Source organism: Coffea eugenioides, chromosome 10 (genome assembly GCF_003713205.1).
Source record: "Coffea eugenioides isolate CCC68of chromosome 10, Ceug_1.0, whole genome shotgun sequence".
Lineage (NCBI taxonomy): Eukaryota > Viridiplantae > Streptophyta > Magnoliopsida > Gentianales > Rubiaceae > Coffea > Coffea eugenioides.
In genome coordinates, this window is record NC_040044.1 from 34503500 (window position 1) to 34518386 (window position 14887).

Genomic DNA, 14887 nt, shown 5'->3' on the forward strand with positions numbered 1-14887 from the left:
GTTCATTTATATAGGGATAATATTGACATTTCACGTATAACTGTTAGATTGGATGCTTGTCGTCCAAATTTTAATTTAGTTGAAACAACAGGGAGCTATAGTGTAGGTTTTCAAACCAGAGGGAGTTAAATTAAACATTTGGCAAATCACAAGGAGTTTTTTTGGTATTTTACCCTTGTTATCAGTTATATTTGTTTCTCTGGTTTTAATTGCACATCGACATGGATTTTACTTTAATCACCCTGCTACTGTAATGCTTTGCACATGGACATGATTTCTGAACATGACGACAATTAAGATTTTCCGTACTCAATTAACTTTAAAAATGAGAGTGACAGGGAATTTTTCAATATTTTGGACATGGTTTCTGAACATGACAATAATTAAAATATTCCATGTTCTATTAACTTTAAAAATGAGAGTGACAGGGAATTTTTCAATATTTTTTACACAACAAATTGGGTATTGGTTGTGTCTTGCACAACCAGAAAATTAGAAGCACAACCAGAAAATTTCTAATTCTGTTAACCATTAAGTTAGACAATTTCTGTCTGGTTTCCGTATTAGTCTCACAAGGAGGTTCTTCGAGTATTTTCAAATAATAGGGGAGGTTTTGTGACCTTTAAGCAAACCAAGGAAGGTTTCTGTATTTTGCCATAAAAGAAATTGATGGCGCTAACTTTCATGGTTGGACATACAATGAAGGGCCCGTTTTGGGGCTGTGGTGATTTATTGAAAAGTACCTTTTCAATTGAGTTTTAAAGTGCTTAAGTGCTTTTAAGTACATTATTTGGATACATAGTTAAATAAGTTCTTATTGTATTAGATAATGTGTGATTTGAAAATTTTTAAATGTATTTATCTCTATAGGATAAAATAATTAAATTTAATATTTTATTTTTAAATCACAAAAGCTACTTTACAAGCATCAAATTTGAGCTTTTGCCAAAAGTGTTTTTAATATCAAAAGCCTCACTTCTAATTTTATGGGATGATATTTACCAAACGTATTAAAAATACTTTTAACACCTAAAAGTGCTTTTTTACTAAAAAGCACCGCATCCCCAAATGGGGGCTAAGTGTAATTAATTTTTATATTCAAAAATTTTTGAAGAAAAAAAATAGCTCCACTCTTTGTTCTTTATTTTTTTGAATTATCAACTTCTGTCAATACAAGGGTATTTTGGGAACCTTAAAGTGAATTAATAACAAAATTATTTAATTTCTTCCCTTAGTTATGAATAGGTGAGGTTTTTTGGAGTTAGTTAACGAATAATAGAGGAAGTTACTGGTATTCTTAAAATTAAGAGGAGAGGCCTCTGATTTTTGCAAGAGCCTAGAAGGAAGCTAACGTAAATTACCCTAGAATCTTAATAAGAGACTAGAATTTTACCCATGCCTTAGTACGGTCCTTTTTTTTAATTTATTGTGAATTTATACAAATATAAATAATTTAAATACAAAAATAACAACAATCCTACATATTCATCTATACTAACTTTAAAAAATAATGTATTTTAAACTTCAATTATTTACTAATTTTTAAAAATTTGTTTATGTACTTTCACTATAATATGATAGTATATATCAAATCGTGTACCCCATATCAAAAATTTGGTAGATATTCTTTTTTGACAAATATTCTTTTAAATAATTTAAATTTTTATAATGACCATAAATCTAGAACTATATATTCATATTTAATAAGTAGAAAAAATCTAGCAATTCATTTTTCTTCATTGCTAAATATTTAGTTTTCAATAATATTGGTAAATCTATCGATGTAATAGTTAATTCTCTTTTCTACACTAAATTAATTCAAAATTTAGGGAAGAAATGATGAACAATTTGAATACTAATCAACAGTATTGTGGTGAAAGAAAGTAATTTGGGATATATAAGATTTGAGTAATTGTGATCAAGAAAGTAATTTGGAATATAAGGTTTTAATAATTGTGCTTTGAAAAATGTTTTACTATAGTTATATATGTAATACTTTGATAGAAAGCAACATCATTAGGATAAGATTAGTTATTTTTTAAAGCAATGTCATGAAGATAAGATTAGTTATTTTAAAATTAGAGATAATTTTTAAATATATAATATAATCCAAATAGGATTCAATATGGATAAAGCCCAAGTGACCCATAACCCGTTAATTCTCTTCAATTAGGCATGCCATATAGAAGTGAGAAATAACTCTGATTAAAATAGTTATTTTCATATATATATATATATATATATATATATATATATATATATACATAGATTACAGTTATATGTTAATGATTACTAATATTAGCGAGTATTAATATTAATATTCTATTAGGATATTAGTGAATCCACTTAATCGTGCCAGTAGTATTAGTATTAGTGTCATGATAGGACATTAATCAATAAAAAATAATCTTGACATAATCTTCTAGTTTGTTGACGAGGGTAACATAGATCTATCAAAAAAGTAAAGAACGTCAAAATATAAATAATCCAACACACTTTTTTATATAGTATTGATATAACCTTGGCTTTTACTTGGAATTTACTTGCTTTTGTTAATGCATGTAAGTTGTAAAGAAAGAAATTGAATTTGTCGTACTAGAATATTTTGTTCATTATTTATCAAAATACAGGTCAACTTTATTCCTTCACCTCTTCCAAATCCTCAAAGATATCAAGAAGGGAGGTTCTTGTTTTATTTTTTTCTCAATTTTCTTTGCCTACAAATTATCTATTAGATATTCATTAGAGATGCATTAAGAAATCAAAGCATTTTTTAGGATAAGAATTTCTTATTGCCTCGTGTTCCTGTATCTAAGTATTGATGAACATTGGATTACCTCGTTGAAAGGAATATAGGGACTTGCATGAAATGATGATTGTAAAATACTAGGGCATATATTGTTCCCCAATTCTTGTCCTTATTTGTTTCTTTACCTAGATTCCCTCAAGTTCTAGATGCATTTGAATATAGTGAGAGGTAGTTCCTTAGCATAGGAAACAAAACATGCTCACCTACCTTGTGAAAAAATAAAATTACCAAAAGAGAAAAAACCTTTCTTCTAAAGAATGAGTTTCAAATCATGTTCTTTTTATTACCATTTTTGTGTGATGAGTTGACCACATAATCTACATAATGTGGAAGTTGTACACTAGCCAGAAAAGTATATCAAATAGGTAAGAATCTCTTTTCCAAGATTTGAATAATTGTTTAATTGTTATGACCTCCGTTACCTTACCCGTCCTCCTTGGCACTTCTTAACGTGCTAAAATAGGGGAGGAAGAAACAAAAGAAGATAAACGATGAATTGCTGGAGAAAATGGGGATTATACGTGTATGGAACTTACTACAAAGCTATTACAAGAATAATTTCAATAATTTGACTAAACTAATTTGAAAAATTCAAGAGGGTTTCCAAGGTGTGTGATCACTCTTCTAAAGCTATTATTTGCCCCCACTATCTTACAGTTAAGGTGTGTGATCACTCTTCTAAAGCTATTATTTGCCCCCACTATCTTACTAACTGGGTTGAGATGACAAATTACCTCTAGGATACAATGGAAAAGAAAACTAATTTATAGCAAGTTTAATCTTAGTTTTCACAACAAAGGGATACAAGAAATTGGTTTTGCAACTCTAAGATACCTCAAGTACAAGTTACCACAAGAGAGCTTAGACTACCTCTATTTATAAGCAATACAAGAGCAAAGTATATGAACCTCATTCAAGGTCCATTCATGAATATAGTACACCAAATTTATGAATTGATGAACTTGAAAAGATGCATCAATGCATCTTCACTTAATATAATAATTTATGAATCTTGTACACCGAGTACATGAATTGAGTGGTTTCATAAATGAATTTGAGAAGATATACCAATACCAATGAATCTTGTAGGAAATTCATGAATCAAACTTCTAGACATAAAACTGAAAGATCATTTTCGCGCCCCATTTTTGAAAAATAAAATTTAGACATTTACAAAAGAAATGAATTTTTATTAAAAGGCGAGTGAAAAAATGTGTTTTTGATTTTGGAGAATAAATAAAAAAAGGGCCTGAAATGGGACTTTAAAGAATGCGACAGTTTGGGCCCAAAACTTAGTCTAAAAAGGGTTTTAAGAAAAATAGGAGTCGTCACTTGGTATTGAGTTTGTGTGTACCAAGTCACCCAAAATATTTTTCTAACAAAATTTAAATAAAATAAAATAAAAATAAAAAATAAAATAAAAACATTTTCGACAACTCTAAGTCTTTGAAAACAAGAGAATGAGTTTGAAAATCACAGTTGAAAAAAGGGAAGGCAAATGTCCGATTAACTCAAACCTGAGGCAGCCTCTAAGTTAGTTGCGAGATTTAATCAAAATTTTCCTAATCTAACCCTTAAATTTATCACGTTTGAATGCTTTCTATATGGATGCAAATCTAAATTTATAGAAAATATCGAAAGGGACAAAATGTCCATTTAAGGGTTTAATTGATATCAATCGCATTAATTGCGAAGACCAAAATAATCCCTCAAAAGGGTCACGAGTATGCAAAAATGAAATCTAAAACAAAAGAAAATTAAATTATATATAATATAATAGGTACGAGAGGCAAAAGCTCGTGACATAATTTTTCTTATACAGGGATTAATGAGATATTTAAACTAAAAGTTATAATTGCTCATTTCCCATGTTCAAAGAGTAATGCTCCTAATCTAGACAAGCACATGAATTAACTTATTTTTTACAATTTATTAAATAAGGTGCAATTCTAAATGATATGATTAACACATATAGAGAGTAGGGGATAATATAATAGGAAATATCATGCAAATGAGAAAAAATCCTAAAATAAAAATATACATGAAATATAATGAATGCCACACAAAGATGAGTCTAACGCATGAACGATTTAAGAGTCTAGCATTGGACTAACCCATTTCTAAAAATCCTTACTAGCGTTGGACTAACAAGTAAGCGAAGGGAGAAGCCACAACTAGTGTTGGACTAGTGTGGTGACATCATGCATTCATGATATATAGTAAAACAAATAAGGCATACATTAAAGCAGTTAAGCAAATAAGAGCACGTAGCACGTAATACATGAACATAATATCGAGATGCAAAAATCCTTAGAAAAGCGGATAAAACACATAACACATAAGCCACATAAATACACAAAACCTCTCTATGACAGTGGGGACTCTAACTACAATCTAAAATAGGGAAATATAAGAAAAGAAACCTATCTATCCTATTTATTACAACAGAGAATCTAATTATAGTCTAAAGTGGGAAAAATATGATAAAATAAACTTACTTATCTTATCTATTACATTAGTCTATCTAATTAAAATTTTTGCAAAAATATTATCTATCTATTACATCTTGAGGTATTTAAATACCTCCCAAATAATTATAAAATTAACTAAACAAACATAAGAAAATTTAAATGAACATTTGAATTTAAATAAATAACAACGCATGCCAAAATACATAAACACATAGGATCACGTAGGAGCATATAAAAACATGTAATTGACATTTAAATTATAATAAGGGTACCTCCCTTTTCAAGTGGTGACTAAATGGAGTCAAATTGCTCTATTTATATTCAAAATGAACAAAAGAATCATAACACCAATTTAATTGGAAACAATAATAATAATAATAACAGTAAAAGTACTAAATTTATATTAATATGATAAATATAAAGAAATTTAAGAACATCTAAAAATTATGAGTTAAATGCACTCAAGAGTAGCATAATTGGCTATTAAAGAAAAGAAACAATCATAATGGAGAGAGTCAAAAGTCACTAAGGACAAAATTTCAACAATTAGAAAACTTTTGGGGGCAAAAATATATATTTTTCAAAAGTTTAGGAGTCCAAATTAAACAAATATAAAATTCAGAGACCAAATTAAAATTAAATTAAGGGCATAATTGAAAGAAATTTAAAATTATTTGGGCCATAGTGAAATTAATTGAAAGTCAGGGGCTAAAATGAAAATTTTGGTTTCTCATTTGGGTGAAAAAAAACCATCGGGCCATTTCTTTTTATTTTCTTGGGCCAGAGCCATTCGGCCCAAGACGAAAATGCACGCTATCTTCATGAAACAAAAAAAAAAGCCCAAGTGTAAAATAAAGAAACAAGCCCAAGTTTTCTCCTTTTTTTTTTCATTCTTTCTTTTCCCTTTCTTTTCTTTTTTCGTCTCTTTCTCTTTCTTTAGTTTTCTTCTTCCACTCCGGCGGGTTGAGGCATCAACCCAGGCGGCCATGGCTGCGCCGTCAGCTGCGCCGATGACGGCGCCGCTGCCAGACCACCGCCGGTCACCGACGATTTTTTCGGCCACAAACTTTCACCAAAATACACCCTCTCACTCGATTTTTCGCGTAGAATTCGTTTTTGAAGTTAGTTTTTACAAAAAAAAGACCCGAAAGTGGCTAAAATCCCAAAAAAAATCCAGTTTTTTATTTTTTAAAAACACTATAATCACCACTAAAAATCATAAAATTTATACCAAAACACTCCTTATGATTTTGACAACATAACTATGATCTTAGTTTGACAAGAAAGCAACAATAAAAGACTACATTAAGACAAAACAGTCCCTAATTTTAAAAAAAATCCATTCCTTGCTTTTGAGGTCAAAACTTAAATTTTGGACAATCAAAAATCTTTTCCAGGCCCTGTGCTAGCTAGGGGTCATCTATCTTAACGAAACTATGCACAAAAATTCACTAATTTGATTCATTTTTCATTTTAGCATTTTACCAAACACAAACAAGGCATAACTTAAATTTACATGATTCATGAAACCTGGATAGATTTGAACTTCCAAAATTTTTTACCAACAATCAATACAGCCATTATCACAAAGAAATGAAATGAAAAAACAAGAAAGGAAAGCAAAATGTTAACTACGTGAGAGAAAATGAGAAGAATACCTCAACTAGCTTAGTGGCCTTTGAATCCTAGTATTGCAGATTTGCTGAAGAAACTCGTGACTATTTTCCGGCAATGGAAACTTCAATGGCAGTAATAATTCGTCTTTGTTATTTTGCCATCTTTTTCTTTTTCTTCCCTTTTTTTTGAGAGGGGAACAAAGCTGAGGAAAGCCGAGAGGGGGGATTGGAAGGGAAGTTGTTGTCAATGGGTGTGTGTTTTGGAAGAAAAGAAGAAGCAAGTCCGAGAGCTCGAGATTTTTTTTTCTGTGTTTTGTGTCATGTGCCCGTGAGCCGAGAGGGAGAGCAAAGAAGTTAAAGGGAGTCTTTTTTTTTCTCCTCTTGTCTTGAGAGGGAAGGCCGAGAGACAGGGGAGAAATAAGTGGAATTGTATTTTCCAAAAATAATGCTTTTTTCACCAAATGACAAGAAAGATGCATGAAATAATATGATGGATTTTTACCAAAATGAGAAGAAAGGTCAACGAGGATGGAGTGTAAAAATGGGTTAATAGTGGTTTTGGTGAAACAAAATGATTAGGATGATTTTTGATATCTTGATTTTCTTTTTTTCTCTTCTTTTTTTTCTTAAAACTAACCTACAAAAATAAGAAAAAAGATGCACATTAAAATACAAGAAAATAAATAACTTATTAAATAGATAAAATTCAAGAAAATATTAAAATTGACAAAATTTTGATGTCTACAATCATGTCAGAAGTCATGATCATTTTCATACTACAAACTAATTTCCAACATTTTTCCACTTAGTTTGTAGTATGAAATGTTAGACCAACACTTGTGATATCATGCATAAAGAAAAGTAACTTTCGTTTTAAACTTTTCCTTAGTGCAAATAATTCACAAGTTCTAATCAATTCAAGGTGACTAGATTGCTTAAACCAAGATTTGAAATTAGAGTAGAATTATCACACACATGAACTAATCAACTTGCATCCAACAATCACATATCATTTTTAGCACTATTACCGGTCATGTGGTCATCCTAGTTCATGATCATGTATAAAAGAATATCCTAAACTTTTACTAGAAGCGGCACCACTTCTATGATCATATAGATAAACTATATTTCTAACTTTAATAAATAAAGCACTAAGAAATATGTTTATTAAGAGAATACTTCTCAACCTGCTTAATTAAGAGTAACATAATGTACTATCACTTGGAATAGTATACACAAATATTGTAGTACTTACAATCACTTATTAGCAACTTATTTTTACTCTTTAAATCTTTCTAACTAGGGATAGTACTAGAAGAAGGTTGGGTTACTATTGCTAGTGATTATAGGCAAAGGTTTTAACCCCATTCCTGACGTTATCAAATTCACCGAGCCTCTCGCAAGAGTTTTAGTCAACGAATCTACTAAATTATTACAAGTTCTTACAAACACAACTGTGACAACGCCATCATTCAACACTTGCATAATATAAGTGTTTCTTAGACTTATATGTCTAGATTTACCATTGTACACTTTGTTCAATGCTTTAGATATAATAGCCTCACTATCACAATGCAATGCAATTGCAAGCATAGGACGTGGCCACAGATTAATATCAAATAATAAATCTCAAAACTATTTCGCTTCTCTGCATGTAGAAGCTAAAGTTATGAATTGACCTTTTATGGTGGAATGAGTAATCATAGTTTGTTTCTTTGAAATCCAAGAAATGGCTTCACCACCCAGTATAAAAATCCATCCACTAGTAGGATTTTGATCACCAATATTAGTTATCCAAGTAGCATTTGTATACCCCTCAAAAATACTTAAAAAATTATTGTAAAAGAGACCCAAACTTTGGTTCTTTTAAGATAACCAAGAACTCTAGTCACTGCTTGCCAATGATCTTTACCAGAATTCTTGGTATACCTAACTAGTCTACACACTGAATAAGAAATATCTGATTTTGTGCAACTCATTGCATACATTAAAACTTTCAATTACACTTACATATTCTAATTGAACAATTGGATTACTAGTATTCTCATATAATTTAAAGTTAGGATCAAAGGGAGTACTAGTCTCTTCCATATTCAAATGTTGATACTTTTTCAAAATTTGATCAACATAATGTGATTGTGAAAGTGCAAATCCCCTACTATGCCTCTTAATTTTAATGTCTAAGATAATATCCACCTCTTCAAGATCGTTCATTTTAAACTTAACAGAGAGATACTTCTTAGTATTAACTACCACTTGGTAGTTAATGCTAACAATTAGCATGTCATCTACATAGTAACAAATGATCACTCCATACTTGTCATTGAATTTAAAATAAATGCACTTATCAACATTATTTGAACTAAATTCATGTGAAAGTAAAACAAATTCAAATTTTTCATAACATTGTTTAGGTGCTTATTTCAATCCATATAATGATTTTACGAGTTTACATACCTTATTCTCATTTTTGGGTAACACAAAATCCTCAAATTCTTTCATTTACATCTCTTCATCTAAAATCACCATTTAAAAAGGTTGTCTTGACATCCATTTGATATACACAAAGATTATAAATTGAAACTAGAGCCAAAACTACTCTAATGGATGCAATACCGGTGCATATGTGTTAAAATAATCAACACCTTCCTTTTGTCTAACATCTTTGGCCACCAATTTAACTTTATAAGTCAGTATGGATCCATCCCTGGCATATTTCTTTCGAAATACTCACTTACAATCAATAGGTTTAGAACCATGCGGTAAATCAACTAAGATCCAGGCACCGTTAGATAAAAATGAATTCATTTCGTCATTTACAGCTTCTTTTCAAAATGCTGAATCTCTAGATTTCATAGTTTCACTAAATGTTTTAGCATCATCCTCTACACTAAATAAAATTGGAGTTTATTTAGTAGAGAATCTCTATTACCTTCAACAAGAAAGACAAGAGCTTGTGAAGAAATAAAATTAGAGGGTAGACTCTTTTCTTTTCTTTGTCTCTGACTCCTCCTTAATTCAAAAAGAGCGTCAAATCCTTCCTTTTTATACCATTAGAAGGATCAGGATTATTGAAAGAACTTGGTTCACTTTGTGGATCATTTCCAACTCTTGAATTATTGAGAAACTTATTTTCAAAAAATTCAACATCTCTTGATTCTACAATTACATTAGAATCAAGATCAAGTAACTTATAAATTTTAGAATTTTCAACATAGCCAATGAACACACTTTTTAAGTGCCCTAGGTTCCAATTTTTTTTAAATTTTTCGGGACTCTATAATGAGTTATGCATTCCTGAACCTTTAGATAACTCAAGTTTGATTTTCTTCCCTTCCACAATTCTTAAGAAGACACTTTAGTCTTCAAGGAGGGAATATGATTATACACATAACACACAGTCAATAAAGATTCACCCCACAAATTTTTTGGCAAACTAAAACTTAAAATCATATATTTACCATATCTTCCAAAAATTTTATTTTTCCTTTCAGCCAAACCATTTTGTTGTTAAGTATAAGAAGCACTTGTTTGATGTACAATATCATTATTTTCATAAAAAGTTGAGAATTCGGTAGAAAAATATTCACCATCTTTATCACTTCTCAATACTTTGATTTTTCTATTTAATTGATTTTCAACAAAAGACTTATATGTCTTCAACATATAAAATGTTTCATCTTTTGTTTTCATTAAATATACATACACATATCTAGAGCAATTATTAATGAAAGTGATGAAGTATCTATTACTACCTTTTATTAAAATTTCATTCAACTCACAAACATCCGAATGCACAAGATCAAGCAATTGTGAATTTTTTTTAACTTTAGGAAAAGGCAATCTTATTATCTTGGCTTGAACATATGTTTCACACTTCTTATTCACATTGTCACTAAATGAAATTAGATTATTTTAGACATGTGTTGTAGCACTTTGTGATTAATATGTCCTAATCTATCATGCTACAAAGAATAAGAAGAATCAACAAAATAAAGAGAAGCATCATCAATTTTATTGATACTCAATTTAAACATGCCATTACAAGAGTAGCCTTTTCCAACAAATACATCATGCTTGGACAATATCACTTTGTTAGCCTCTAGTACAATTTTCAACCCTTTCTTTTTAAGAATATCATCAAAGATAAGATTCTTTACAATATCCAGAACATAAAGTACATAAGTGAGGACTAATTATTACCGGAAGTGAATTGAATATTCACAACCTTTTCCATGCACTTTAACCCTTACACTATTTGCCATCACCACTTCATGTCCTTCAAGAATTGCATAATTCTTGAATTGACTCTTCTCATTGCACATATGAATGGCTGTACCAGAATCATACCACCAATTCTTGAAAGAATTAGGTGTGGTCATGTTCACTTCAGTCACCATACCAAGTGAAATCATAGCAACGATTTCTAAAATTTTGTCAACAAAATTTGCGATTGAAGCACCACTAGTCTTTTGTTTCTTGTCGTACATGCATTCAAATTTATAATGGCCTTTCTTGTCACGATTATAGTATGTTCTATTCTTCTTTCTATTGTCCTTAGAAATAATATATTCAAGTTTTTTCCTTTTGAAATTGGAAGACTTTCTTTCATTCACAAAATTTACCTTAGATTCATTCTCCACCTTCACTTTAGATTCACTATTCACATCTTTCATTTGAAAATTTCTTGCATCTTCTTCTATCCTTAGATGTTTTAAAACATTATTTAAAGTTAATGTAGTAGTTAAATCAAGATTGTTATATTGTTGGTCTTGGTTTCCTAGTCGGTAGTGGTTTTTAAGTCCAAATACAATTGTATTTCGGAAGCTAAGTTTTAGGAGACTAAGTGGTCTATATATACCACTACTAGTAGCCTCTTCCATTGTGCCGTGAGTTGAGAAGAATAAGATACATTGGTGCCTCCTAGAGCTCTGCTTGTTTTTGGCTCTTGTCCTTGTTTTTGTTCCTTCGGTTTTTGTTTCCGCTGCAATACTTATTTGACTTTGAGTTTTGTCTTGAATTATTTTATCCTGTGGGTTCTATTTCTACAAAGTGACATCAGAGCTTTGTTTGAGATCCTGAGAAATTAAAATATGGATCCAAATTATTTGCACAATTGTCACGTTTTTATCTTCGATGGTAAAAATGATTTTAAGGCTTGGAGGTCGATGATGAAGAATTTTTTCCAAAATATTGGAGTTTGGAATATTGTCGAAACAGGATATACGGAGCCGATAGAAGGTATAGAATTATCAAGCGATGCAGTTAAAGAATTAGAGAGAAATAGACAGTTGGATTGCAAGGCAATGTACTATCTCAACACTCAAGTCCAGTTGCATGTTGCCGAAAAATTTATACATGCAAAGTCGGCAAAAGAGGCTTGGACAATTTTGGTGAACTCAAATCGAGGTGCTGCTAACGTGAGAAAAATCAGATTGCAGGAACTTAGGAGACAATTTGAGTTGGCCCAGATGAAATCCACGGAGTCAGTTAAAGATTTTATTGGCACAATTAAAGAAATTGTCAATGATATGGAGTCCAATGGTGAGAATTTGGAAGAGGTTAGAGTTGTTGAAAAAGTTCTAAGATCTCTAACTACCAAATTTCACACCAAGAAGACGGTCCTTGAAGCCACAAAGGACCTTGACAAATTGTCACTTGCTGAATTGGAAGGTGAATTGCTGACGTATGAGATGTCCCTGAATCAGCAGCCATCGGATACAGTAGAGGAGGTGATACAAGCCAAGGTAGATCACCCAAAAGGAAAAGAGGGGGTGAATCGTATGGACACAAATCAAAGGGGCCAGAACTTCAGAGGTAGAGAACGTGGAGGCAGAGGTAACTTTCGTGGTCGTGGAAGAGGTAATTATTCTTACCAACCCAGAAATAATTTTAATGGGGATCAGGAAAATAGTCAACAACAAAATCAAAGAAATAATTTTCAAAGGCATGATAGATCTAATGTCCAATGTTATAATTGTGGTAAAATTGGTCATTATCAGAATGAATGTTGGTCCAATGAAGAGGTGTATGCTAAAGTGGCTGAAAATAGTAGTGATAGAGAGGAGACCTTGTTGTTTTCTAGTTCTACATCTGAAGAGTCTATGAAGAATGATTGGTTTATTGATTCTGGTTGTAGTAATCATATGTGTGGTAAAAAGGAGATGTTTTCTGACTTGGATGAATCTTTTCATGCATCTGTGAGATTTGAAAACAATGAAAAAGTGCCTGTTCTTGGAAAAGAAAAAATCAGAATTATCTTGCAAGATGGGTCTTCAAATTATATTTCTGATGTTTTCTATGTGCCAAGTTTATATCATAATTTGTTGAGTTTGGGACAACTGTCTGAGAAAGGTTATGATCTGCATTTTAAATATGGTGATGACACCATAAGTGATGAGAAATTGGGATTAATTGCCAAGGTAAAAATGAACCGTAGTCGTTTGTGGCCTCTTTCTCTTAACTGTGGTGATTTGCCTTGCTTTAATTCCGTGACTTGTGATGATTCTTGGTTATGGCATATGCGTTTTGGGCATTTGAATTTTGGGAATTTGAAATTTCTTGCAAGAAAAAAATTAGTTGTTGGGTTGCCTTCTGTTGAGTTTCCTGACAAGAAGTGTGAGTCTTGTATTTTGGGAAAGAAGCACAGGGATCCTTTTCCAAAAGGCAAGGCTTGGAGGGCTAATCGACCGCTTGAACTGATTCATTCAGATTTATGCTCAGTTGAAGTTCCTTCCAATGGTGGTAGTAAGTATTTTATTACCTTCATTGATGATTTCAGTAGGAAGACATGGGTGTATTTTTTAAAAAATAAATCTGGTGCATGTGATGTGTTTAAAAAGTTCAAATATTATGTAGAGAAGCAGGGTGACTACTTTATTAAAATTTTGAGAACTGATAGAGGCACTGAGTATCTTGTTTGTGATGACTATTTGGCGGAAAGTGGTATAAAACATCAAATGACAGCTAGATATACACCTCAGCAAAATGGTGTGGCAGAAAGAAAGAATAGGACTGTGATAGACATGGTGAGATCTATGATGCACTCCAAAGGTATTCCTAAATCCCTTTGGGCAGAAGCAGTATCTTGCGCTATTTATGTTTTGAACAGGTGTCCTACTAGATGCAATTTTGGGAAGACCCCACAAGAGGTTTGGACTGGCATGAAACCGGATATTTCTCACTTCAAGGTATTTGGCTGTCTTGCGTATGCGCATGTTCCAGATCAGTTGAGAAAGAAATTGGATGACAAAGCAGAAAAGTGTATTTTTATTGGATATAGTCATGAGACAAAGGGGTATAAGTTATTCAATCCAAACACAGGAAAGGTGATTGTTAGCAAAGATGTAACTTTTGATGAACATGGAGTTTGTGATTGGTCTAGAAAAGATCTCGAGACATCACCAAAATATCCATCTATTTCTCCCATTATGGGACCGAGTGCTTGTAAGCAAGTAGTGGAGCAAGTTGTGCACTCTTATGGTGATCCCTCAACTTCTACTATTCAGGTTGAGATATCCAGTCGACCATAGAGAGAACGCCGCATGCCAGCCCGATTTGATGATTATGTTGTTGGCACAGATGATGATTTAACTGATAAAACAATTGTAAATTTTGCTCTTTTTGCAGATTGTGACCCTATCTCATTTAAAGAAACTATCAAAGATGATCATTGGGTTCGTGCAATGGATGAAGAAATTCATGCCATTGAGAAAAATGATACATGGGAGTTGACCACTATCCCACCTGAAAAGAAGTCAATTGGAGTGAAATGGGTATATAAGACCAAGTATAAGTCAATAGGAGAGGTGGATCGCTTCAAAGCGAGATTGGTTGTCAAAGGCTATAAGCAGAAGACAGGTATTGATTATTTTGAAATTTTTGCACCAGTTGCCAGACTTGATACTGTTCGTATGATTGTGTCACTTGCTGCAAATAATTGCTGGAAAATTCATCAAATAGATGTGAAATCCGCATTTTTAAACGGTTTT